At 50.1% G+C, this 25,818-nt stretch overlaps 1 protein-coding gene across 6 annotated transcripts in view; it reads right to left on the reverse strand.

Moving 5' to 3' along the window:
• The window catches only part of LOC144822411 (multidrug and toxin extrusion protein 2-like), an 877,798-nt gene that overhangs the window by 656,132 nt on the left and 195,848 nt on the right, over window positions 1–25,818 (reverse strand). The window lies entirely within an intron of this gene.

The following is a 25,818-nucleotide window of genomic DNA, read 5'->3' on the forward strand; positions in this document are numbered from 1 at the left end:
CACCAAATCGTTTGAGAGCATCCTTTTACTTGAGAATATGACTTGCATACATGCAAACGAAACGTTTTTTCATTAATGATTAAATGATTAATGATTAAATCGAAGTGATAAATCCGAAGAAAGACACCATACAAGCAGTGATTATTGGATTCAGGACTTAATGGCTCGATTAAAGAATAAAAAGATACTGTGTGAGAGTGTCAGACCCCGTTCATGGTAACACGGAGCAGGCAGGTGCCACAACCATAGGGGTTCAAGTTTGGGGCCCATCCTATGGCTCTGTACACTAGGCCAAATATAACCTTTTCTTCACTTGACTCAAATTAACAAGAGCGAGCATTCACAAGCATCTCTTGAAGATAATGTGGGGGAGTCCAACAATCAACCACTGACCCAAGAAAGTGAATGTACAGTAGAGTGCAGGAAAGAAAAAACCTCAATCCCACTGTCAGTCCTGCCAAGTGTGGCACATCTTGTATTAGACTAACTCATTATACATTATTTGGCTGTAATCACGAAAGGCTTGAATGCGTTCTTAACACACCTAATCAAATAAATCTGGCACACTGCGTGTATGAGACAGGCAATGGTAATGGCTATCAGCGCACAACCCAGTTTGCTTAGCCAAGGTGTGCCAACTAATTGAACCGGAAGCAGTGTAGTCACTGTACGGACTCTGGTGCCCTCCTCTACCCACCATTTTCTAGTTTATTTAGAATTGCACATTGTAATAAAGCTGTGACATTGTCAATAAGAATAACTGAGATGGGCCAAAGTTTAAAAGTTTACTTAAAGAATATAAATCAGAAATGCCGAAGCTGGACCATCAATCAGGTTAGCATACAGACGTATAAATCATAAGTACAAACAACCTGGTAAAGTTGAGTAGAAAATCTAGCATAGATTTGCCTTCTAAAGTGGGGAAAAGGGGAACTCTCGACCGTGAAAATTAAGGTCCTTTTATAGAATTTAGACAAGGATTTCATACATCCACTACACAAGAAGATGGTTCCTAAGATGTGCATTAATGGGGAACAAACGGGAAACATTTTACTACAGAATACATTTGAAGATTCTCTCATAATACGAATACATTAGACTCAAAGGTTCTCAAAGTCTATTCAGGTCACCTGAGTAGATACAAACGTATGTAATCAGACAGGGACAGCCAAGTTGTGCTTGATCAGGTACATCACATTCAGAATGACTAGGAAAGCCTCACATGGTGTATTTTTTTTTTTTTTTTTAAACAAACTTTGATTTTACATACATAGTCATGTATCGTAATTCGACATCAGAAATATTAACACAGGAGTTAGAGTCCACTGTGCTCTACATGCTTCAATTGACTGAAAGTACCCCGGCTAACCAGAGTCCCCTCTCCCTCCAGCTCCTGCATTTACGCAATGACGTATAGGTCTAACCGTCCATGCTTGGCACTATTTAGCTTGTGAATTTAATACCCCATGTTACCCCATTCCACCTCCTCCCACCCACTCTCCTCCCCTCCCCCCCAGGTGTGACACTTCCCTATAAACAACTGCTCGGAGCAGTCAGGCATGCCTTCCCCAGCGGCATACCATAGATCTTGGGGTCAGTTCATCTCGCAGAGGTCCACCGCCGGTGCACCCGTTCCTTACATCAGATAACTTGGAAGCCAGCCCCATTTCATGCTTCAATATTTACACTTTATCCTGAGGCCTCTGGGATATCCTCCACTTGGTCCTCAACTTCCATGTCCTCTATGTTCTTCAGCCATATCACCAGCATCTCCCATGCTCTCGCCGTCTCCTCCGTTCTCTCATTCCTAGCTCTTTTCGCTACCTGCATTCTTGCTCTCCCCTCATATTCTGCCTATATACCAAGTTCCGTCTGTCATCTAGTCATATTCGGGCCCTTTTTAGCCTTCCAGGGCATAAGAAAGTCCATTTTAGCTGGAGAGAACCCCAGATCCAAAAATGTGCTCGCTATTTTGTTTTTTGCTGTGCGGGGATACCAATGCAGTAGACAGACCTTAGGTGTTGCCTCTATATCCCTACCAGTTACTTCAGCCAGTACCTCTGTGATCTCTCCCCAGCAATTCGCCCTCTGTAGGCAGCTCCAGAACATATGATAAAAGTCTGCACCATCCCTATTACAACGCGGAGAAGCCGCCGATTGTGTCTTGAAGTACTCATTAATCTTTGATGGGGTAAGATACACTATGTGTAGAACATAGAAGTTTATTAGCTGGAATCTGGCATTCCTGGTGCCTTTCGTGCCTTTTCCACCAATTCCCCCCAAGTTTTTTCAGGGATGTCCTCCCCAAGATCCACCTCCCATTTTTGCCTCAGTGCCGTCAGTGGGAGCGTCATTTCCTGGGTCATGAGCCTGTATGAGCATGTGACAGCCTTAAATGTCCTCGCCGCCGTCACCACATACTGGGACCCCATTGACAACAGCGGTTCAGTCAACCCCCCTCCACAGTGCTTTTGTATGGCCGCAGTAAGCGCTGTATGTAGAAGGAAGTCTCCCCCGGGTAAGTCAAATTGCTCCTGGAGGTTTTGGAATGGAATCATGGCACCTTCCTCATACAAGTCCCCTAGTGTCTTAAGCCCCTTCTCTCCCCAAGTTACCAGTTCCCGCCAGGTTCCTCCATGAGGCAACACCTAGCAGAGCAGCAACAGGATTTCTGGGGCGTATGGAGATGTAACCTGCGCTCGCCTCAAACTTCTATTCCAGCATAACCACGCTGTTCGTACTTCCAGAGGGAGAGTATTACTTCGCATGGGTAGTTTTAGTACAATTTGGGATAGTGGTCTCAGTGGTGGGAAGCCAAGTCTCAGCTCCTCCTTTCCTCTGAGCCTACCTGCCATCCATCTGTTGAACCACTGCAACTGTGCTGCCAGGTAATAGGTCTCAAAATCAGGGATAGCCAGGCCCCCCTGAGATCTTGGCTTCATAAGCACTCCCAAAGCAACTCTGAGTTGTCTATTCCCACATAGGAAGCCCAATACTAGAGCACTTTAGACTACCAGCCTAACGCTATCTGTCTAAAAGCATTTACCCTTTTCAATTTTTTTATATTTTGTATGCTGTTGCTACGAGGGGCATAGGGAACAGGGGGATTGTGTTTATCTATTTTCATTGCTGAGACTACTTTTTTAGACTTTTAAAAAAAACTTCACTTACTTGCACTTTAAAATCTCGCATTTTGTTGCCAAATGAGAATTTTCCTACCAGCACTCGTATTGTCTGGTCAGCACCATCTTGGTCAGCGCGCTAGTTGGTCGCTCAGCACACGCTCCACTATTTAGGAAGGGTGATGCAAGCGCGCAGCGGGCGCGCCGATGGTACACCAGAGGCAAGCCCATCTGCGCCCGTTCGCACTCCGATCACGCTCAGCGCTAGCCACACCGCCAGTTTCACTCAGGGACACGCCAGAATATGCTATTCAAGGGAACAACTTCTCCACATAGGTCAGAGGGGGACACAAGAAGCTATGGCTAATAATGACAACACTAATGTAATCGACCAGACCCCAGGTAGATTAAACTGTGGCCTGATCAACAGCAGGTACTTAGTGAAACACTATCAAGAGGTGTCAACTGTGCTAGAGTGCCTTGACCTAGATGCTTTGTTTTTAACTGAAACCTGGACTAGTAACGACTCTACTGTGGAGCTAGGATTCGCATGCCCAGAAAGTTACAAAATCTTTCACAAACCCAGGCCGCTGGGGAGGGGAGGGGGGTTGGGGTGATCTTCAAAGAAAAGTTGGATTTTACCCCGCTAAACGTCGACAATGTCGAGAGTATTGTACTACTAGGCTGTTCACTGCAAGAGGCAAGGGGAAAAGTGTTAACAGGAGTAAACACCCAATATCAAGCTTTGATTGACACCCTCACCAACTTGACCTTAACACACTTTAGGATGATTATATTGGGTGATTTTAATCTCTGGGACAATGGGAACCTAGGACACCCTCTCATAGATCTGCGGCAAACCTGAGAGAGCCTTAATCTGCACCAATTGGTACATCAGCTGACTCATCAGGGCGGGCAAACCCTGGATCTTCTGTTTGCCAACTGGAGCAAGACAGAGGCGACTTCCCTATGAGCAACTCAATGTTGGACCGATCACTTTTTAATCCATTTCTGGATAACATTGCCCAGTTTAGCCAATAATCCAAATCAGTCAGTAACTTATCGTAAGGGAAAAGAATGGGCTACGCTAGTAAAAAATAGACAATACCCGACATTCACAGAACAGAATATATCTGCTTCTAGTAAATCAGTGGAAGAAAACTCTCAAATTTACTGTGATCATATAAACTGCACCCTAGATCAGATTGCTCCAGCAAAAAGGCTGAAGAACAGAAAGAAACCCTCAGCCCCTTGGTATAGTGAACAGTTAAAACTGATGCAGAAAAAACGCAAACAGGCCGAGAGGAAACGGAGAAGGTTGTATGTGGAATTAGACAAAGAAGAGCTGAAATTGCTGCAGGCCTCATATAAAGAAGCTATCTCTAGGTCCAAATCAGAGTACTATGCTATAACCATCTTGCAGGCGCATAATGGTACAAAAATGCTCTTTAATAATATAAAGGACCTATCCAATCCAGCATGTATGGGTAATAAGGTGGACGCGATGCAGAAACTTTGAGATGATAGCGCTGTCTACTTTAATGAAAAGATTAATAAGATTGTTGGGGGTTTAAACTCCAACAACAGCAGCAGTCTGGATGAGGAAAAGAAACCATCTAAGATATTAGCAGAAGAGCAACATATAGAGACATTTATTAGCCGTCAGCCGCCTGCTCTAGAGTGCTTTCAAACTCTTACTGAGGATACATTTAACAACCTTGCTCAAAACATATCCTGGGGCGGGAGGGGGGGGCGTGGTCTTGCCAACGATGCGGTGAGACGTGTCTCTGGGGAGCTCCGGCAGTCCGCCACCATTATTTGCCATTAAAGCAGAGCTGGGGTACTGTGACTGCTACCCTAAGGGTGGATGCTGACCGCAGTGACCAGGGGCACCTGCTGAGAAATGGACATTCAGCCCGCAGTGATTTCCCAGGCGGACGGAAGTCGGAGGCGTGGCATGCCATCTTGTGGGACCTCCGGCGGAGCCCGCCCTGCATTTCGCCCTGCATTTTGCCAGCCCCGTGAGATCCCTGTGGCCCTGAGCCGGGGAGCGACGCCTGTGGCCCTGAGCCGGGGAGCGACGCCGTATCTCGTGGAAGCTGGGAGGCGGCAGCAGAGATCGGGCCGGTGGCATCCCGGGGGACCGCGGCGACGGAGCTTGCACCTGCGGAGGCGGGTGAAGACTGAGAGGCCTGGTGGGGTCTCCCCTCCGGCGCTCGCTTGGGAGTGAAGGCTGCCACCCCGGGTGAGAGTGCTGCTCGGGGTGACCAGGGCGAAAAGTGGAGAGAGAGAGTGTGGCGCCTGGCAGTGGCTTGCAGCGTGGAGTGCAGCCGGGAGGTGACGGCCTGGTAGAACGGGCTGCCATCGTGTGAGGTCTTTGGAGGTGACCCCCTGAGGCCTGGTGACCCCCTGGCCCCAGAGCGTGGAGGGCCGAGCAGAGCGGTGGTGACGGGTGCAACGGAGCTATTGCCCGTAGGCGACTGGAGGGGGCTGCAGCAGACGAGCCATCGGCCTCTTGGGGGTTCCATCGGCAGGGCCCGCGTCGGAGCTGACTGAGGAGATGTCGGAGCGGCTGGACAGAATCTGCCCTGCAGAGCTTGCCTGAAGGGTATCGGCGGCAAGGCTCCTGATCGAATGGGTTGCGGACCCAGTCTCCTGGATTCATCGGGGCCCACAGCAGGTGTTGATCCACTGAGACTGGGGACTGCAGGTGATCGGCAAGGCTAGGCGGCCTGGGGACACTGGGCTACGTGCGATGCTGCCCCGGGAGACCTGTGCCAAATCCGAAGCCTCTGCCCCGCCCCCCGCACCCCTGCCCCTGCTTGGGGGGGTTTGGAGAGACTCGGTGGGCGTCTGCTGCTGCCCGGCTGCTGGACGACGGCGGGTGGGGTGGAGGGGGGAGCCTTGCACTGGGAGTACCTGCCGCCATTTTGAGGCTGTCGAGCGGGGCGGCCTGGAGACATTAGGCGGCTAGCATGAACGCTGCAGTGGCTTGAACACTACCCCGCGCTGGCTGGAGGAGAGGAGGGAGAGCGGATTTTGCCCATTGGGGCTATCATGCCAAGTGCGGTGCGGCTGAGGTTGGGAGCGGCCTATGAGGGAAGAGGCAGTATGAGCGCACTTCCTTTATTTTGAACCTCATCCCGCTGAGCGGCCCTAAGACTTTGGCTCCTGTGCCCCGCTGCACCTGGGGAGCCTGTGCCACCTGCAGCGCCTCTGCCCCCAGTGTCAGGGGAAGGGACACATCGCACGAGGAGTGCATTGTGCCATTTCGGGACTGCTAAACGGGGCGGACTGGGAACATTGGGCGGCTCGCCCCAGCATTAAATAGGTCAGGAAGACGCACCACATTGCTTAGGGAGGTGGAGGGGGAGACCAGGGCAACTGTGCCACGGCAGGGGAGAGGTAGCGAGGCGCAGCTGGGTGGCACGGGGTGCTGGCTGGTCTGAGTGTGTTCTTGGCTCTAGAGAGCTTCCAGATTGCCTGCCGCAGGGGGAGGGGGGTAAGAGTGGTATGTGCAGATTGGCTTGGAGTGGCAGACAAACCAGAAGCGGTCATTCGACTTCACTGACACGGGGTGGTGGGAATTTCAGCACCTGCAGCAATCTGCCCATAGGCCCAGTTGTCGAGAGGGTGGACGGGTAGTGGCCTCCAGCGAAGCGTAACTCACGTCCTGGCAGGTTGGGAGCTGGGAGGTGGCCCTTATGCACTCTACACCCCTGTGGAAATCTTGTACATTGCAGGAGAGGAATCACAGCGGCACGGTTTGGGAGGTGGACTTCTCTAGGTACTCTACAACTGTCTTCCAGGGAGCGCGCTGCCTGGCTGTTAACGAAACGCTCCGGAGCTGGCGATGACGCATTCCAGGGGGGGCAAGGCCGACCCGGCTGCGGCCCCCAGGGACAACTCTGTGGTGGCAATGTGGGGCAAAGCGGGGTCGTCAGTGTGAGAAGTTAGCCTGGCATCTGATTTCCACTAGTTCTTGTGGGCACCTTGCACCAGTCTAATCGACCCTTATTGATGGTGGTTGTAAAGTCAACCTTATAGAAAGCTATCCTAGTGGTAGCATGGACCAGCAGTCATCAGGTTAAGACTTCAGAGAGCGTATTAAGCAAGTTGTTTTACCAATTATAATCCCTTGAGTACCAACTGACAGGACATCACACAAGGTATATATCAAATATATATGCATTTATTCTAAACACAACCCCTCTGCACTCTTTATGAGGTCAGAGGTAAAAATACAATACAAGTCACTGAGTTAATATACGATACGTTGCACAGTATAAGTTATGCCCTAGGGGCCTCACAAACCATATACTAAAATAGTGGTATAAGAACCACGAGAGAATTAGAAAGCAGGCCTGGGGCCTGTGGAATCACTGGGGCTACTCTAAACAACCAAAGTTTAGGAAGTAGGAGGCCCACGGGAGACGCGTGCAGTGTCTAAACACAGCCGCGGGTTACCTTGACTTTCTATGGGAAACGTAGAAATTACAAATATACAATTTAAGGACACTTCCAGATGGACTACGATGGAACCCTTTTGAACTAGGACACTTCGAGAGTCAAGACCCATGGGAGCACCGGAGTACTCGTGTTACCTCACCCTGGGAAGCCCGGTGTATAGGTGTCTTTTCGTGTCGAGTTCCGTCATCATTTTCAATGGAGAGCTGCAAAGAAGTGCTGCAGGCGACCAGAGGAAAAGTGTCCAGGTGAATCCAAGGGTGGATCGAAGATCTGTATAACCTGAAAGCAGAAGGGACAGAGTCTGGGTCACTTGCCAGTGACCAGGGCGGCGATAGGAAGATGCCACCAGATGTCGGGTAATTTCAGGTGAAGATGTGAAGTTTTTCTCTTCAGCCACGAGGACCAGGAGGCGTCGACGACGACCAGGAGCTGGATTCGAGCTGTCCCACGAAGGATCTAGTTGACTGCGGTGTTGGTATCTGGACTGGACCCAACAAGCCTTGGTAAATGCAACCCACGCAGGATGTTGAGATTGGCTTCAGTGCAGACCAGCAAGGTCTGAGGAAATTCTCCTTTGAAGGGAAGTTGGAGTAAGCCTGGAGCAACCAGGAAAGTAAGTTAGATGTAAAAGGAAGTCTTCAGGGGGCTCACTAGCCAACGGACTAGGAACCGGCGAGATGCGTCGAGCTGAAATGCAAGAGCGGGCCCCACGGGACACTCGTGAAGTATGGAGGCCTGAGTTCCGGTGCAAATGGTGCTCGGGGCTGGGGCTTTTCGTACCCCAATGCACAACTGCGAGATAACTCGGGAGTCGATGCAGTTATCCAAATGCAGGATGTCCAGGAGCTCTGGTCCCACGCCTCTCGTGTCTGCCACGGGTCTCAGCTTTTCTGGGATCGAAGGTCGGGGTCAGAGATGTCTGGAAGTCAGTGTCCTGTGTCGCAGTTTCTTCAGGATCCATCAGGAGCCTCGAAAATGCAAAGTTGATGTTGGTGCCTGTTTGAACAGGGTGGTCACTCCTTGACCACAAGGGAGATGTCTTCCGTCTTCCAGTCGAAATGGAATGTCGAAGGTCCAGGATTTATGTTTCAAAGTTTCGTCCAGGGTAATCTAAAGTCCTAGGGACACAGCTCCTATACTTATACTGATTTTAGGGGCTGGACGACCCTTAAGGTCCCTCCTTTGGGTGGACCTGGGAAGGGGGTGTTACACCCCTTTCCCTTTGTACAGTTTCACGCCAGAGCTGGGGCAGAGTGCCCCAGCAACCGGTTTGAACTGAGAAATGCATGGAGCACCTAGTGTGCCCCAGGCAGTGTCTGGAAAGCATTCACTGAATGCAGCTCTCGCTGCCCAAATACACAAAAGCCTGTCTGGGAAGGTGCTGGCACCTCCCTGGACAGGAAACCAATTGTTCAGGCCCCCCTTGCCGGAGTTTCGTCCTGCATCAGGAGGTCAGACTCGTGTCTGTGGCAGCAGCATCCATTTTGCGATGCTGAGGCTCTGTTTAACTTTATATTTCAACAACACGAGAGCACCTAATAGGATACGAAAGGTGTACAAGTGACAATATCCCTACTAAACAAAACTATAATAAAGTGTAGTGAATTAGTGTACTTGATTTAGTATAATTTTGAAATGAGAAAAGGACAACCAAGAGATAATGTTATTAAGAAAAATAATTATTTCTTAAAAGAACCCTCACTCACCCTAGAGGTGACATGCTTCATCATAGGGTTCCCGCAGGAGGGACCGACTATCCCCTCCTGCGTGCTGCGACGCCTGCAGTTGCAGCGGAGCAGGAAAAATTGTGTAGAATTTTACTTACAAAACAAAAAGTGTTCCTGGTGAGTGTGCATTTTAAAAGGTCACGGCTATGCCCAAAATAAACTTTATTAATGGACCAGCCGATCGTATTAAAAACAGTGGGGACACGCCGTGGTTTGGTAATAGAACCACAGTGTCCAGATATCAGAAGGTCGACATGTTTCTGCTGTATATTGCTATTTGCTCAGCTTTCTTCAGGACCGTTGTGAAAAAAAGTCCCCTGGGGTCCACACTCTCTAAGGTGTGTCCACTCCGTGGAGACAAATGTGAAAAAAGGGACAAAAAAGCAACATCTGATTTGTGCCTTGTATAACTCACGGTTTAGCCGTAGTCAGTACTCCTGCAATTTGTCTGGAGACATTACCTATGAAGAAATGCATAGAAATCAAAACGTTATACATACTAATACCATTTCCGCCTCCCTTGGGTTAGAACCTCAATAATTACTAAGTCTGTAATTCCAACTTAGATGTCATTGACTCGGATGAATTACAAAACGAGTACTACATGATTAGAATTCTCGGTAGTATGTCGAGATACAAAATAACAAAATTATTGTACATTGTAAGCCAATTTCCCTGAGTACGTAGTTGCAAATCGCATGGGTAGTACATCAAGGTTCTGCCTGAATAATAACAAAAAGAATGAATGAACCCGTAGTAAAACTGGGACCCGTGCTCATAAATAGGAGACATGGGACCCGTAGAGACCTGAATCTCTTAGACTAGATAGGAAGGAAGCTGACTCACATAACTCGTAGTTCTGAATCACCACATGGAACGGCAGTGCGGCAACTTCTTCGCGCTGTGCTCTCACTAAGTAGGGGTGAAACAAAGACGTAAAAACGAGTGTGAAGAAACGGGGCCGAAATGAATTAAGACCCTCACCCTCCTCGCACTTCGTCAAACTAATCTATAGACTTACTTCAGGCTCAGCGACTCGCCGCCATAGACCTAAGGTTAAGGTCACTGCCGTCCGGATCTTACCAGCGCTATGCGCGCCACGTTATTTCACTAGAAGTTCCGGGTCACGTGCTGTCTGCCGAATCACATGACTGGCCATTCTGTTTCATCAAAACGCCTGTTTTGGTGTCAAAACGTCAATAATTCGATAGACAAAAATGGAAATGAAGTTCTAATTCCAGTCAATAATGCACTCAGTTGCATGTTATCCGGAACCCACCACGAATAGTAATCGTATCGCTGGGCTTCAATACTCACTTCCGGTAAACAGAGGCAAGCACTAGACCGCCTACCTACGACATATGGAAAGAGCTTTTTTTTCGGAAGAACTTTATTAGGCTGTATCCACCCGGGCAAAATGGTAACTCTGTCCGTGCTAATAGTGGATAGTTGGTATCCAGGCAACATATCAATAATTCTGAATTTAGGCTATAATTACACCACCAAAACTGATGTAGTAAACATGTATATCGCTCTCGGTAGGGTCATACACAGAGAGCATCTTATACCTATCAGTGGGGAATCGGTTCTTACGGTACAGATTGAACCCGAAAACTATCATTTGTCTAGTTACATGGTGGTGGTTGTTATTACCACACTTATCCACAGTTTTATTAACATAAGATCACAAGGTGTGATATGCACCTGTCTTAAAATTCAGGCATTTCCAACCTTGCTGAGAAACCCTCGGATGTGGAGGTTTTTGTCACAGAATGACAGAGAATATCATATCAGAAGATGATAGAAAGGGCAATTTATCTCAGAATGCTGCCCCACGGAATATCATCATTAAGGCCCCCAATATGTGTTGAAAGGCGATGTATCCACCTCTGTTCCTTTTCAAACAGTCTTTTCTCTGTCCCACCTTGTACATGTTTAATCACAGTCCAGGTAATCTGATCTGGGGAATGTCTGTTCTCTACAAAATGTGTGGTCATTTTGGTGTTAGTCTTGCCACACCTAATACTACTCCTGTGTTCACCTATACGGAGTTTGACCATCCTCTTGGTCATTCCCACGTATCTGAGACCACATGGGCAGGTTATCAGATACACCACGTTGTTCGTATTACAATTGGTGTGGTCTCGCTGCTCCCATATTTTACCCGGCTCGAGGACCAGAGTTTTAGAGCTAGTCGTGAAAGGGCACACACTACAACTACCACATGGTTAATGACCCAATACTGGAGGAAGTCCCCATGCCTTGAGAACACTGCTGGGATTTGGTGGTAATTTTTGCGGGCGAGTGTGTACCAAGGAATCTTTGAGGCTCCTGGCTCTCTTGTAAGAAAACAAAGGTTTGTCCCATTTCAAGGTATTAGACGTCAAAATTCGCCAATGTTTCTTAATACTGCGACTCACCTTATTAGAGGCTGTATTAAAGGTGATAACACAGGTCAGAGGGACATTATCCATGATATTCTTAGGATGATCCTCCAAAAGAGACTCGCGGTTCTGATTGCGGGCCCTTTTGTAGCTCTTAGCCAAGAGATGCAATGGATATCCTCTATCTTGAAGTTTAACTGTCAACTGGTCTGATTGTGCCTTAAAATCTGCCACAGCACTACAATTCCTCCTAATACGGAGGTATTGTCCGAATGGTAAATTCTCCCAAAGCGGTTGGGGATGAAAACTTGTGTAATGCAGCAGATTGTTTTTTGTAGTGGGTTTCGAGTAGGTTTTAGTCTTTAGTTGGTTACCCATGCGTTGAATAGTCACATCCAGGAACACTACCTCGGAGTGATGAAAACCATATGTAAATTTCAAGTGTGGGTCACGCTCCTTTACCCAAGTGAAAAAGGAACTAAGTGATCCCTCGTCCCCCTTCCAAATGAGTAGCACGTCGTCTATGTATCTTTGCCATAAAATTATATGGGCAAAGTACGGATTAGACGATGGTAAAATGTGGATGGTCTCAAAATTGAACACATACAACCCTGCCACGCTAGGGGCAAATGTACTGTCCATAGACGTCCCAGTTGCTTGCAAAAAGAGGGTATTCTCGTACTGGAAGAAGTTTCGTTTGAGGGCCAATCTGGCACAATCCACAACAAATGATTTCGAGGTGTTGTAATCCCAAGGGGAGGCCTCAAGAGTTTGGGAGATCACATCGATGGTTGCCTCCTGAGGTATACAAGTGTACAAACTCTCGATGTCCAATGTAGCCAACAAGCACGGTTCCGCAGGTAGCTCAATGGATTCCAGCATTGCCAGTAGGCTTTTAGTATCCTTAATGTATGTACTTGTTGTCTCAATTACGGGTCTGAGGAAGAAGTCACAATACTTAGACAAGGGTTCAAGTAATGAACCCAAGCCTGAAACTATTGGTCTTCCTGGAGGAGGGAGGATACCCTTATGTGTCTTCGGGAGAGTATAGAAATAGGGGACTTTAACCAGGTAAACCAGTAACTACATGTCTTTTCCCTCTAGAAGGGTGGAATTCTACCCCCGCCGCCAGGACTGGCGGGGGGTTGGGATGTAGTATTCCCAAGTGTTTGACACCTTGCACAACATGTTTTGATAAAGCCAAACCAAAGTTAGCATTAACTGCGAGTATTATAATGCACTTAAGAGTATATGGTATGACTATATCATAGAACAGCTATAAGGAGATGGTTCAGAAAGCTGCAGAGGGGCTCAGCTCATGCTAGGACACCCTCTCACATACAACCAAGCACTCTGCCTCCAGGATTGTTAAGGCCTGCCATAGGAGTGACTTATAGGTGTATATGTGTCTATATGTATATATAGATATAGGTATACTATATCTAAGTAAAGGGTGATTACACCACCTTACCCAGGCTGTGTGAACAGACCTGTGGTGTCAGTTTGGAAGGCAAACCAGGGGTGGCACAATACATGCTGCAGCCCCTGGTACGCCTAAGGTGCAACTATGCCCTGGGGACCTATGGTACACTATACAGGGGATCACAAGGGTGACCCAGTAACCAATCTGGTATGTACCTAAAGTACATGGTATCAATTTAGAGAGAGAACAGCTGGGCTGTGGGCCTGATTAGCAGGTCTACAGCCACACTAAATTCGAAAAACCAGAGAATCACAGCAAAAAGTGCGGATAACCATAGAAAGCAAACCCTACTCTCCTACAGTCGACTCCTACTGAGGTGACACCGCAGGCCGCCAGGGACCCAGGCATTCATGATCGCTTTTATGTCCGAATTCAAAATGGAAATTGGCTCCCTACGCTTCGAGGTCCACTCTTGTGTGCGGGAACTCTGAAAAGAGGTTACTGATCTAGAAGATCGGGTGGATGGGCTGGAAAAGACAGTGGACGCCCACACGGAAGACCAGGAGCAATTGTTAGAGGAGCAAAACAGAGCTGCAAGTAAAGCAGGAGGATTTGGAGAACCAGAGCCGCCGGAACAACCTCCCCATTCGGGGGGTCCCTCTCGGTGAAGAGGGGAAGGACATCCTGACCTATGTGGCGCAACTCCTACATGAGGTCTGGGGTGACGAAGACGCTTCTCCGCCGGCTTTGGATCGAGTCCACCGGGTCTCCGGACCTGCGGGGAGGCCAGGGCTCCTCCCAGATATCTTAACAAGGGACCACTTTTTTACAGAGAAGGAGGCTATCTTCAGGGCGGCACATAGTAATCCAGATCTCAGCTACGAGGGGCACAAGATACAGATCTTCCAGGACTTGGCATCCAACACCCTGCAACAACGCCGGGCTTTCAAGGCTGTGACCGAGAAGCTGCGGACCATGGGCATCTCCTACCAGTGGGGCCACCCTTTTGCCCTCATTTCCCAATGGGAGTCCAAGCACAGGGTGATCCAGTCCTACACAGAGGCGGCAAAGCTGCTTCGATTGCCGTTGCCGCCGACCAGCCCTTTCCGCCCGGAGCGGGTGCCAGCCAAGCCATCTTGGACCACTGTCCATCGCCATCGACTTTCCCCACCCATGGATGAGCAATCTGTCTCGCAGGCCAAACAGGACATCATTGGGTATATTCGATCCCTCGAAGGGGATCGCGAAGAACCCGCCTCGCGCCCCTCGACTCCATGATAGGTTGAGCAGATACCTGCAATGGACCAGGAAACACGCACTTGCTGGAATGTACTCTTCTCCCTGGGATTGCTGATGGTTACGCTACCTTCCTTTACACCTCCACTCCCAACCAGTGGGGTAGGGAACGCTGAGACCTTCCCACTAGATGACCTTGAGGTCGACTGCAAACCTACCCCCAACTGTTCCTGAGGGAGTGACATCTCTGAGTGTATCCGAACCCTTGGGTGTAGGATGCCCTGTGAAGGGGAGAGAATAGTATGGCCCCGTTGGCCGTAGTTGGTCTCCACTGCTGTGTGGCCCGGTTGGTCACCTGTAAGTTTCTTGCCTTTCCTCTCTCTCTTTCTGCTTCTTACTGGTTTCTTTCTCTTATTTCTTCCCCTTTTCTGAGTGCGTCGGGTGGGGTGGTCCTGCGGCTGCGGCGCTTTGTGCGGGTTGGGGTGGTTGGGCTCCCCTGCGCCTATATGCTTCTGAGGGGGCTGGGTGGGGGGGCATGGGCTGGCCCCATTTGGACTTTAACATGACTGCGAACCTGCCTAGCCCCTTGAAAGTCTCAACGCTTAACGTCAAGGGCCTAAATTCCCCCAACAAACGGAGACAAACGTGGCGTTATCTCCTCCAGCATAGCCCCGACATCATACTTTTACAGGAAACTCATCTCTTGCAAGCTGATGTGAGGCGCATGGCACACCCTAAACACCCCCTCCAATTTTGGGCCGCCCTAGATACCAAAACGGCGGGTGTGGCGATATTGTGCAGGAATGGCATCAGGCGGGGGGAAGCTAAACCCTTTGGGAGCAGGGATGGGCGCTTTTTTAGAGTAAGTGTGGGGATTGGGAGGCGCCTCCTCGCTGATACTGGGGGGGGGGTTGGTTAATTTAGTATGGCACCCGGAAGTGGATCGCAGTGAGACTTCATTCAGTGGAATGGGGGCTATGTCATCAGCACTACGCACGTAGATAACAGACTTGGGGCTGTTGGACACGTGGCGTTACCATTCCCCGGGGTTGAGGGATTACTCGTTCTATTCCCATGTTCACCGCTCGTACTCCCGTATCGATTATCTATTTATTTTGCATGCTCTGATAAGAGACATGCTCGGAGCATCCATCTCTGATATATCGATCTGATCTGATATGTCCATCTTGCCTACAACGCGAGTGGTACCTCCCCTCTCTTCCTCCCTCACCCTTCACCTGTGGTATCGTAGCGCTGACCTCTGCATCTGCCTTTCAGCTAGCGCACACGTTTGTTTAAATATCATCATAGCGCTTTGGCTGACTGTAGCGCTGACCTCTGCATCTGCCTTTCAGCTAGCGCGCACGTTTGTTTAAATATTATCATAGCGCTTTGGCTGACTGTGCATTGTTTTACATTTGCTGTGCATTACCTGTGATAATATTGACTGTGTTTTATTCGAGACTGCGTCACTATTTGCCCTGTCTCCGCGCTCGAACCCGCTCCCACCACAACAGTATCTGTAACATATTTTGGACCTCATAGCGCCCCATTGCTCCTTGTTGTTGTTGTTGCGGCCATTTTCCTGGTTGACCCGAGCCCTCCCTCGACCTCGCTCCCGCCTCCCAGCTGCCCCTCCCACGCTCCGCCCCCTCCACCTCTCCACTTATGACAGATGCACCAACGCGCAGCGTCCACGCGCTACGGCCGCGCCGAAGGTGCGCCAAAGGTGCGCCAAAGGTGCGCCAAAGGGGCGCCAAAGGTGCGCCAAAGGTGCGCCAAAGGTGCGCCAAAGGTGCGCCAAAGGTAAGCCCGTCTACGCCCGTCCGCGCCTGGCACGCGCCCAGCGCCAGACCCCCTGATCCCCGCAATGCCCAGCCCACTCGCATCACTTACGATGCCACCACCCTCCAAGCCCTTAACCCCGGCCGTTCCCCCAACTGCGTCCAAGCCGCTCCTGGACACACCCATGGACCCTTCTCTTGCAACTCCTGCAAGTTCGACGGCACCAAAACCAACTCCCCATCCACTAACACCAAACAGAGATTTGACACCAACCACCTTAAATGCGTCCTGCTCAACACCCGCTCGGTCCACAGACACGCCATCGACCTCTGTAATCTACTAGACACCATCTCACCGGACGTCGCCTTCCTAACAGAAACATGGATGAACGCCTCTTCAGCCCCAGACATCACCATTGCTATCCCGGAAGGATACAAGATCATCCGTAAGGACCGCGTCAAGCAAACAGGAGGAGGCATCGCTATCGTCCATAAGAACTCCATCCACATCTCAACCAGCTCAGACGTCAACCTTGCCAGCGCCGAACACCTCCACTTCCAGATCCACACCGACCCCAAGACCACACTCAGAGGCACCCTCCTCTACCGGCCTCCAGGACCCCGTGCACAATTCAGTGACGACATCACAGACTTTATCACCCCACACGCCCTCCCCTCCGAGGACTACATTCTATTGGGAGACCTCAATTTCCACCTGGAAAAGAGCAATGACAGCAGCACCACCACCCTTCTGGACAATCTCGCCAACCTCGGACTCAAACAACTTGTCACTACCCCCACCCACATCGCAGGTCATACACTCGACCCCATCTTCACCTCCAGCAAACATGTCTCATTCAGTCACACCACAGCTCTTCACTGGACAGACCACAGCTGCGTTCACTTTATCTACAATAAGACCACAATCCACAACCATCCTCAACCCACCCTGCGAAGAAACTGGAACAAAATCACCATCGACCAGATCTCCTCATCGCTTCGTCCAAACCCCCCGCCCACTCCTCAAACCCCGACCAAGCAGCCATTAACCTCACCCAATGGCTATCCAACAGCGCCGACATCCTAGCACGTCAAATCAAACTAGGCAGCAAAAACGCCCCTTGGTTCAACGATAATCTTAAGAAATCGAAGAAACTCTGTCGCTCCCTCGAGAAGGCCTGGAAAAAAAGACCCAAACACCAGCACCAGGGACGCCTTCAAAAACGCCACCCGCATACACCACCAACTAATCCGGTCTGCCAAGAAAGCCGCATTCAAAGACTGACTAGATAACAACGCCCACAACAGCAAGGAATTATTCAACATCGTCAAAGAATTTACCAACCCATCAGCCAACTCCAACGACATCACCCCCTCCCAAGCCCTCTGCGACTCCCTAGCTTCCTTCTTCCACAACAAAATCGCAGACATCCACAACAGCTTCGACAACCGACCCGGAGACCAACCCACCCAACCTTCTGCAGGACCCTCACCCCCCTTGAACATCCTTAACGACTGGAACCCAATCTCCACTGAGGACACCATCCACCTGATGAACTCCATCCACTCAGGTTCCCCAACTGACCCATGCCCGCACCACATCTTCAACAAAGCAGACTCCATCATAGCACCACACCTCCGAGATGTCATCAACTGCTCCCTCAACTCCGCCACCTTCCCGGAAAGCTGGAAACACGCAGAACTCAGCGCCCTTCTGAAAAAACCCACAGCTGACCCCACCAAACTCAAAAACTACCGCCCCATCTCGCTTCTTCCATTCCCAGCCAAAGTCATCGAGAAAGCTGTCAACAACCAGCTCGCCACCTTCCTTGAAACCAACAAATCCCTCGACTCCTCACAGTCCGGCTTCCGAGCCAAACACAGCACTGAGACCGCACTTATCGCAGCAACAGACGACATTCGAACTCTACTGGACAATGGAGACACAGTCGCCCTCATCCTCCTCGACCTCTCCGCTGCCTTCGACACAGTCTGTCATAGCACCCTTCTACAGCGCCTCAGAAACGTCGGAAGAACCCAGAGAGTCCGCCTCCCACCATTTAAGTCAGAGGCCTCCGAAGTCATCTGCGGCGTGCCACAAGGATCGTCACTCAGCCCCACCCTCTTCAACGTCTACATGAGCCCCCTGGCGGCCATCGCTCGCCAACACAATCTCAACATCGTCTCCTACGCTGACGACACTCAACTGATCCTCTCACTCGTCAAAGACCCTAACACCGCCAAAACCAACTTACACGAAGGAATGAAAGAAGTAGCCGAGTGGATGAAGCACAGCCGTCTGAAACTGAACTCAGACAAAACAGAAGTCCTCATCTTAGGCACCTCCCCCTCCGCCTGGGATGACTCTTGGTGGCCAGAGGCCCTTGGAAAAGCACCCATCCCGACGGACCACGCACGGAACCTGGGCGTCATCCTGGACTCCTCACTCTCGATGACCAGACAAGTCAACGCTGTCTCATCATCTTGCTTCAACATTCTTCGCATGCTCAAAAAAACATTTAGCTGGATCCCCACCGGAACTAGAAAAACGGTCACCCACGCACTGGTCACGAGCCGCCTGGACTACGGAAACACCCTATACGCCGGTACCACCGCAAAACTCCAGAAAAAACTCCAACGCATCCAGAACGCTTCAGCCAGGCTCATACTAGACATCCCGCGTAAAAGAAACATCTCTGGTCACCTGAGAAACCTCCACTGGCTCCCCATAAATAAGAGGATTACTTTCCGCCTCCTAACCCACGCACACAAAGCACTTTACGAACTTGGACCCGAATGCCTCAACACACGACTGTCCTTCTACACCCCCTCACGTCAGCTACGATCCTCCAACCAAGCCCTTGCCACTGTACCTCGCATCAACAAAACCACCATGGGAGGTAGTTCCTTCTCCTACCTAGCAGTTAAAACCTGGAACTCACTTCCCACTCACCTTCGCCTTTCTCAGAACCACCTAGAATTCAGAAAGCAACTTAAAACTTGGATATTCGACAAGTAATTCCCCACCCTTCCTCAAGCGCCTTGAGACCCTATGGGTATGTAGCGCGCTATATAAATCTCTTAACTTGAACTTGAACTTGAACTATCGCTCTCTGACCATGCTCATGTTGAGCTGTTCCTGCAGGACCCGGCAGCTCGCCCCGCCCGGGACGTGAGGTGGTGCCTGCCGCAGAGTATTTTCCGGGATTCAGCCGGCGTGGAAAGTATACGGGCTGCCATTGACTCTTACTTTGCTAGTAATGATCTCACGAAGACACTCTCCCTCGTGGTGTGGGATGCTTTCAATGCCATAATTCAGGGACACATTACCACTCTCTCGATTGCACGGGCGCGTGAGGCTCGGGCCGAGAAACGGGACCAGGAACACACTTTACTGGCGTCTAGGCGGCGACTTGCCAACCTCCGGGGGCAGCTTCGGCTCTTGGGTACCAACAGGGCTGCAAAATCTTTGTTGGCATTGAAACAGCGGTATTTCGAGGGGGGGGATAAGGTGGGCAGGCTACTGGTGAGGCGACTGAGGGCACATGCGGCCAAAGCTCATATAGCCAATATTCAGCTGACAGACGGGACGAGGGTTACCTCGGAGAGGGACAAGTGCGAAGCATTCCGGGCCTACTATACTGCATTATACAAGGCGGAGACACCATCCCCGGACATGGTGGCGGACATTTTGAGTAGATATACGGGGACGCCGATACACCCTCATTATGCAAAGACCCTTGAGGGACCCATCACCGAGGATGAGGTGACATCAGCCGTAAGGGATCTCCCTCTTGGGAAGACGCCGGTACCAAATGGCCTGCCCCTGTCCTTCTATCTCATGTTCCAGTCGCAGCTTCAGCCCCACCTTTTGTGACTGTATAACTCTCACTGATACAGAAAGACCGTCGTCCGACATGGGTATGGAGGAGATAGCACCTACCCCGAAGACCGGGAAGGATCCCACGCTCTGTGCGTCCTACCGACCCACAGCCTTGTTAAATACGGACCTAAAAATTTGAACTAAACTGCTAGCAAAACACCTGGATCCCCACATGCCGGTACTAGTAGAGCCAGATCAGGTTGGCTTCATCCGCAATCGGCAGGGGACGGATAATGTGCGCACCACTGGAATATACCGGCCTGCCTCCTGTCGCTAGATGCAGAGAACGGATTCGACCGGGTGGATTGGACTTTTCTTCGGGCGGTTTTGCAAAAGGCCGGGCTAGGTCAGAATATGATCACTAGGGTCATGGCATCATATCTCGCCCCGCAGGCCAGAATTCGGGTCAATGGGCAACTCACTGCACCTTTCTCCATCCACAGGGGTACGAGGCAGGGGTGCCACCTTTCACCCTTGTTGTTTGCCCTTGTAGTAGAACCCCTAGCGGAGCTGATCCGACAGGCGCCTGATATCCATGGTATCCCCCTTGGAGGACGTGAGAACAAGGTGGCGCTGTTTGCTGGTGATCTTATCCTCACCTTAACGCTTCCCCAGTGTCCCTCCCGGCACTGCATTCAGTGCTGTGCCTTTTAGAGCGGGCCTCTGGCTTCAAGATTAACAACAACAAGTCCTGGGCCCTCAATCTCACCATTCCGAAGGAGGAAATTCCCCTCCTGGAGAAACTTGTGCCGTATCAATGGGCCTCCCATCACATTCGCTACCTCGGCCTCCAGTTGACTCCCTCTTTAGACACATGGACACAAGTAAACTGGCGGGAGTGTCGGAAGGCGGTCCATGAAGACCTACGGAGGTGGAGGCCCCTGGTGTTGTCGTGGCTGGGTAGAACCAATGCCATCAAGATGTCGATCCTCCCTAACATTCTATATCTATTTCAATGCCTCCCCACACCTATTCCGCTACATTACATACGAGGCCTACAACGCGACCTCATTACCTTTATTTGGGGCGAGAAACAACCTTGTTTCTCTCAAAAGCTTCTTATGACACCACAAGATAGGGGGGGGGGGCGGCCTGCCACAACGTTGTGGATTACTACTGGGCCTCACACCTTCGTTTTGCGGTGGAATGGGGGGTGACGGACAGTGAGAAGGGATGGTTAAAGTAGCCGAGCGCAGAGGCCTCACGACATTTCCCTCACCCCATACCCCTCTAGAGGGGAATCCGCTCTTCCCACCGGCTCATCGCACACGCGCCTTTACCAAATGGACAGAAAGAGACTGCAGGGTGATCTGTGATTTATATGAGGGGGTGCACTCAAGACCTTTGCCCAATGTAGGGAGGAGTTTTGCGTCCCACCGGAAGCGAGATTGCAATATGCCCAGCAGCGGCAGTGGGTGTCCGAGAGGGGGATGCAGCAGGCGGCAACATGCACCTTCACCCCCTTCGAACGGCTGGCCCGCTCTTTTGGTGAATCAAAGGGGCTGATATCTCTGATCTACCAGATCCAGCAGCATCCACTGCACCACCCTCTCACCCGTATCAACACCAATGGCAGTCGACGTCAAATGCGGACATTGCGCTCTCGCAGTGGTGCCGATTATGGCAGGGTATCCCCAAAATCTATTGCAGCATTCCACAGCGGGAAAATGCCTATAAACTCATGACTCAATGGTATTATACACCCCAGCGCCTACATAAGATGTTTCCTACATCCTCTCCTCTGTGTTGGAGGTGCTTGTCTGCATCTGGGGACTTCATACATGGTTGGTGGGCGTGTTGATCGTTGACCCTATTCTGGAAAGAGGTCCTTAGCCACCTTAAGGGGGTACTGGGGTTCCCTCTGCCTGAAGCCACGAGCACAATCTTAGGCACCAAACCTGCTAGCCTGAAGGCACTCCCTCGGAGCGTCTGGACTCTGGCGCTCCATATGCTAGGGGCGGCCAAACAGCTTATAGCCTTGTACTGGAAAAAACCGAAGCCCCCCAGTCGCAGCCTGGTTTGTGCGTTTATGCATGTCATCACTATAGAGCCCTTCACGGCGCGGCTGCAAGCGCACGATACACGTTTAAAGGCTGTCTGGCAACCTCTGATTAAATATCTCTGTGCAGTTGAGCATGCGCGCCACATGCCTACCAAGGTCAGGACGCTGCACCTCTTTGAGGATTCTACTGTTCCACCTGACCCTGGTAGATTGCTCCTGTAGTCACCCCCTTGCACTGGGACCCTGCCGCCATTGGTGCCGGGCCGGGCCGTTCCCCCTCTCCCCACCCTCCGCACACGCCACTCCTAATCTTGCTGTGCTGTCTTCTCCCTTCTACTTCCTTCTCTTTTCCTTTTCTTTCTTCTCTCTCTTGCCCGCTACTCTTAAGGTTATTGGGCCTGTCTTGGGCTGACTGTTGACTTTGGGCCTGTTGCCCATTCGCTACAGGAGTAGATCTCAGAGGTCTTGCTTTATAACATACATGCCCAGAGGGCATTGCATTATACACCATGTGACGCGGCCGGCCCCCCAGCGGTTGTAGGCGAAATGCTGTGTACAAACCTGCGTCCTGTGTTGATTCCTTATGTCACCAGTGAAACACCCATTTACGCGACCAGCCCTGCATAGGCTTGCAGGCTTAATGCTGTGTATCAAGTGGACCTTTTTTATGTGCTTACGCCTGGAAAAATAAAACAGATCTGAAACAAAAAACATATCCTCGGGCTCCCCTTTGGATCCTCTTCTGCATGGGATATGTAAAGAGTTTCGGCTAGAACTATTCCCTTGGCTGCGGCAGATCTGCTGCCAGTCAATGGAAAAGAGAACTGTTCAAGAAGTGTGGAAGCAGGCAGTGGTGACCCCGCTGCTCAAGAAACAGTCTCTTGAGCCTAAAAGTCCAATGAGTTTCATACCAATCTCTCTCCTGCAATACCCAGTAAAAATTCTGGAGAGGGCAGTAAGTAAATCCATCTCCTTATATCTAGAAGAAACTCAGCTGCTAGATAAGGACCAATTCGGGTTTCGACCAGGGCATGGAACTGAAACAGCTCTAGTGACAGTACTTGACAACCTGAGAATGCGAGCCGACACTGTTAATCTGTCCGTATTAGTGCTACTGGATATGTCGGCCACATTCGACACGGTGAATCACAATATACTGCTGAAAAGACTAGAGAACATAAGCGTGATAGGACAGGCACTGAAGTGGCTGCAATCATATTTGACGGCAGACAACAGGTGGTAACCATCTGTTCACATCTCCAAAGACCCCTGTGCGACATGGGGTGCCACAGGGCTCTGCAATAAGCCCTATTCTATTCAATATCTATCTGCGCCATCTGATCCCAATGATTAAATCCTTTGGAATCGATCTAGTCAAATACGCGGATGACACACAATTGGCGTTTTCCCTGGAAGGAAATCAAGCAGTATCCATAGACAAATTCCAGGAGTGCATGTATCACGCCTCTAACTGGCTCAGGAATAACTCCCTACAATTTAATGGAGATGAAACGAAGATAGTATACTGCTCCACGGCCAAAATGATGGGTCTCTTGCCGTCTGAGTTCAGACTCACCCCCATGGATAAACCACTGACTCCAGCTAGAACGGTATGAAACCTGGAAGGGTTTTAATGGATGATAACCTCCAAATGGAGTCACAAGTCAATAAAAGAGTTAGTGTTTGATTTTCCCTGATAAGAGCAATACACCAGATTCTCCCACTCTGACCAGTGCTACTACACCCCTAGTAGTGAGGAGTATAATTTTAAGTAGACAGGACTACTGCAACTCTTTGTACTTGCAATCAGTGTTACTGAAGCTGCAGAGGATCTTGTCCATAGCAGCCAAATTGGCGTTAAATAGGCAGCGCAGGTCCTCAATGACCTTAGCTTTAAAGGACCTTCACTGGTTATCCATCAATGAGAGAATCCAATTCAAATCCCTCTTTATTGTGTTTAGGGTAGTACATGGCTTGGGTCCAATGTCCATGCAGGAGAAATTCACCTGCTACACTCCTGGGAGAAATCTCAGTTCTTCCAGTGCAAATCTGGCGACCACCACTAGATTTAAGAAGACCAGGACAGGTGGCAGAGCATTCAGTGTAGTAGCCTCACGACTCTTGGTTGATCTTCCCCTGAACATCAGACAAATTAAATCTCTGCTTCCATTTAGGAAAAGCTTAAAGACTTGGCTCTTCCCCAGTGATGAGTAAAATGAGCTCCCCAAATCAGCGAATAGGCTATCTGTTCTGCTCAGTGACAACTTGGTAAGTCGCAGCACCCGTAGGGTGACAGTTTTGCGCTATATAAGTTTATGTTACAATTACAATAACAGTGATCGGAGCTGGGAAAACGTTTTTGCTTGAATCCACACCGGCAACACCCCCAAAAAAATACAATAGCTTTGAAAGTGTAATCATTTTAAGAAGAGCTACTCGGCCAATTACTGATAATGAGAGAGTCCCCCCACAAGTCAAAGCTGCGTTTCGCACCCCTTATGGCTCTTCCGATATTACCCTCCAATAAGTCTTCCGGGTTATGATAACTTTGTGTGCCGAGGTACGTCAGGCAGCAGTCTACACTCCGTCTGTCACTTGTGGTCCCCCACTGTGTCCCTTTGTAGGGAAAAGGCAGGTCTTTGTCCAGTTTACTTTGAATCCCGCTATTTCCCCTGGCTCTCGCAGCAGTTCCTTTGCTCCAGATACTGCTACTTTAGAGTCTGCAGGGAACATTAATAGGTCATCTGCATACAGTGCGATGTGATGGAGTTGCCAAACTGCTATCAGATTCATTGCCAAAGCAAATAAAAGGGGGGGGAGAGCATCCGAGATTAGTCCCCCAGTATTGACCCTAGCAGTGGAATCAGTATACAAAAGAGCCGTCCGTTTCACAAATTCCTCTCCTATTCCGAATGTCCTCATCACCCGGAACAGGTAAGGCTATTCCAGGCTATCAAATGCCTATTCGATATCAACCGAAAAGACTACCGCTTCCTCTTTCCGGTATAAGTCTACTTCCAATACCCGAAGGAGTTGCCGAACATTGAGGGCCATGATTCTGGTGGGGATAAACCCAGGCTGATCGTTATGGATCAAGGTTGTCATATAGGGGAGGAGGCGGGTGGCCAGAATGCGACTCAGGATCTTATAGTCTAAATTAGGCATGGAGAGTGGCCTGTACACTGAAATGTCCCAAAACGGCTTCCCAGGCTTATGGAGTGGGATTAGAATTGCTTCCTGTGTCGTGGCCGGGGGTGCCCCACTCGCTTCGCTTCATTTTAGAGCTCTACAAGCCTTGGTGCTAAAATCTCACTGAATGCGGAGTAGAATTCTGAGAGCAACCCATCCATTCCAGGCGTTTTATTTCTGGCCATACTTTTGATAGCCCCCCTCACCTCGCCCAGCTCCACTTCGCGTCCCATGATAACCACTATATCCCACTCCAATACTGGCAATTCTGTGTCTCCCAGGAAGGCATAGAGGGCTACATCTTCCAACTCTATCCTGCTTCTATATAATTCTATATACAACTCATGGATCAAGTTGTTAATTCCTTGCTGCCCTTAACATACAGTTCCATTCTGTTCCCTGAGCTCCATTCTGCTTCCTGCGCTCAAGAATCACTGAGCCTCTTCTAGCCGAACTAACCAGCCAGGCCAATAGGGCAGCAGACTTGTCCCTCTCAGTATGGGCTCTAGTGGGGTATTGTTTGTAATCAAAGCAACGGAGAAACTCAACTTCTGCTGCAACTGCTTCCCTGGCTTCTAAAGGCGCCTCTTGCTTGTCT

The sequence above is a fragment of the Lissotriton helveticus genome, chromosome 3_1 (assembly GCF_964261635.1).
Source record: "Lissotriton helveticus chromosome 3_1, aLisHel1.1, whole genome shotgun sequence".
Lineage (NCBI taxonomy): Eukaryota > Metazoa > Chordata > Amphibia > Caudata > Salamandridae > Lissotriton > Lissotriton helveticus.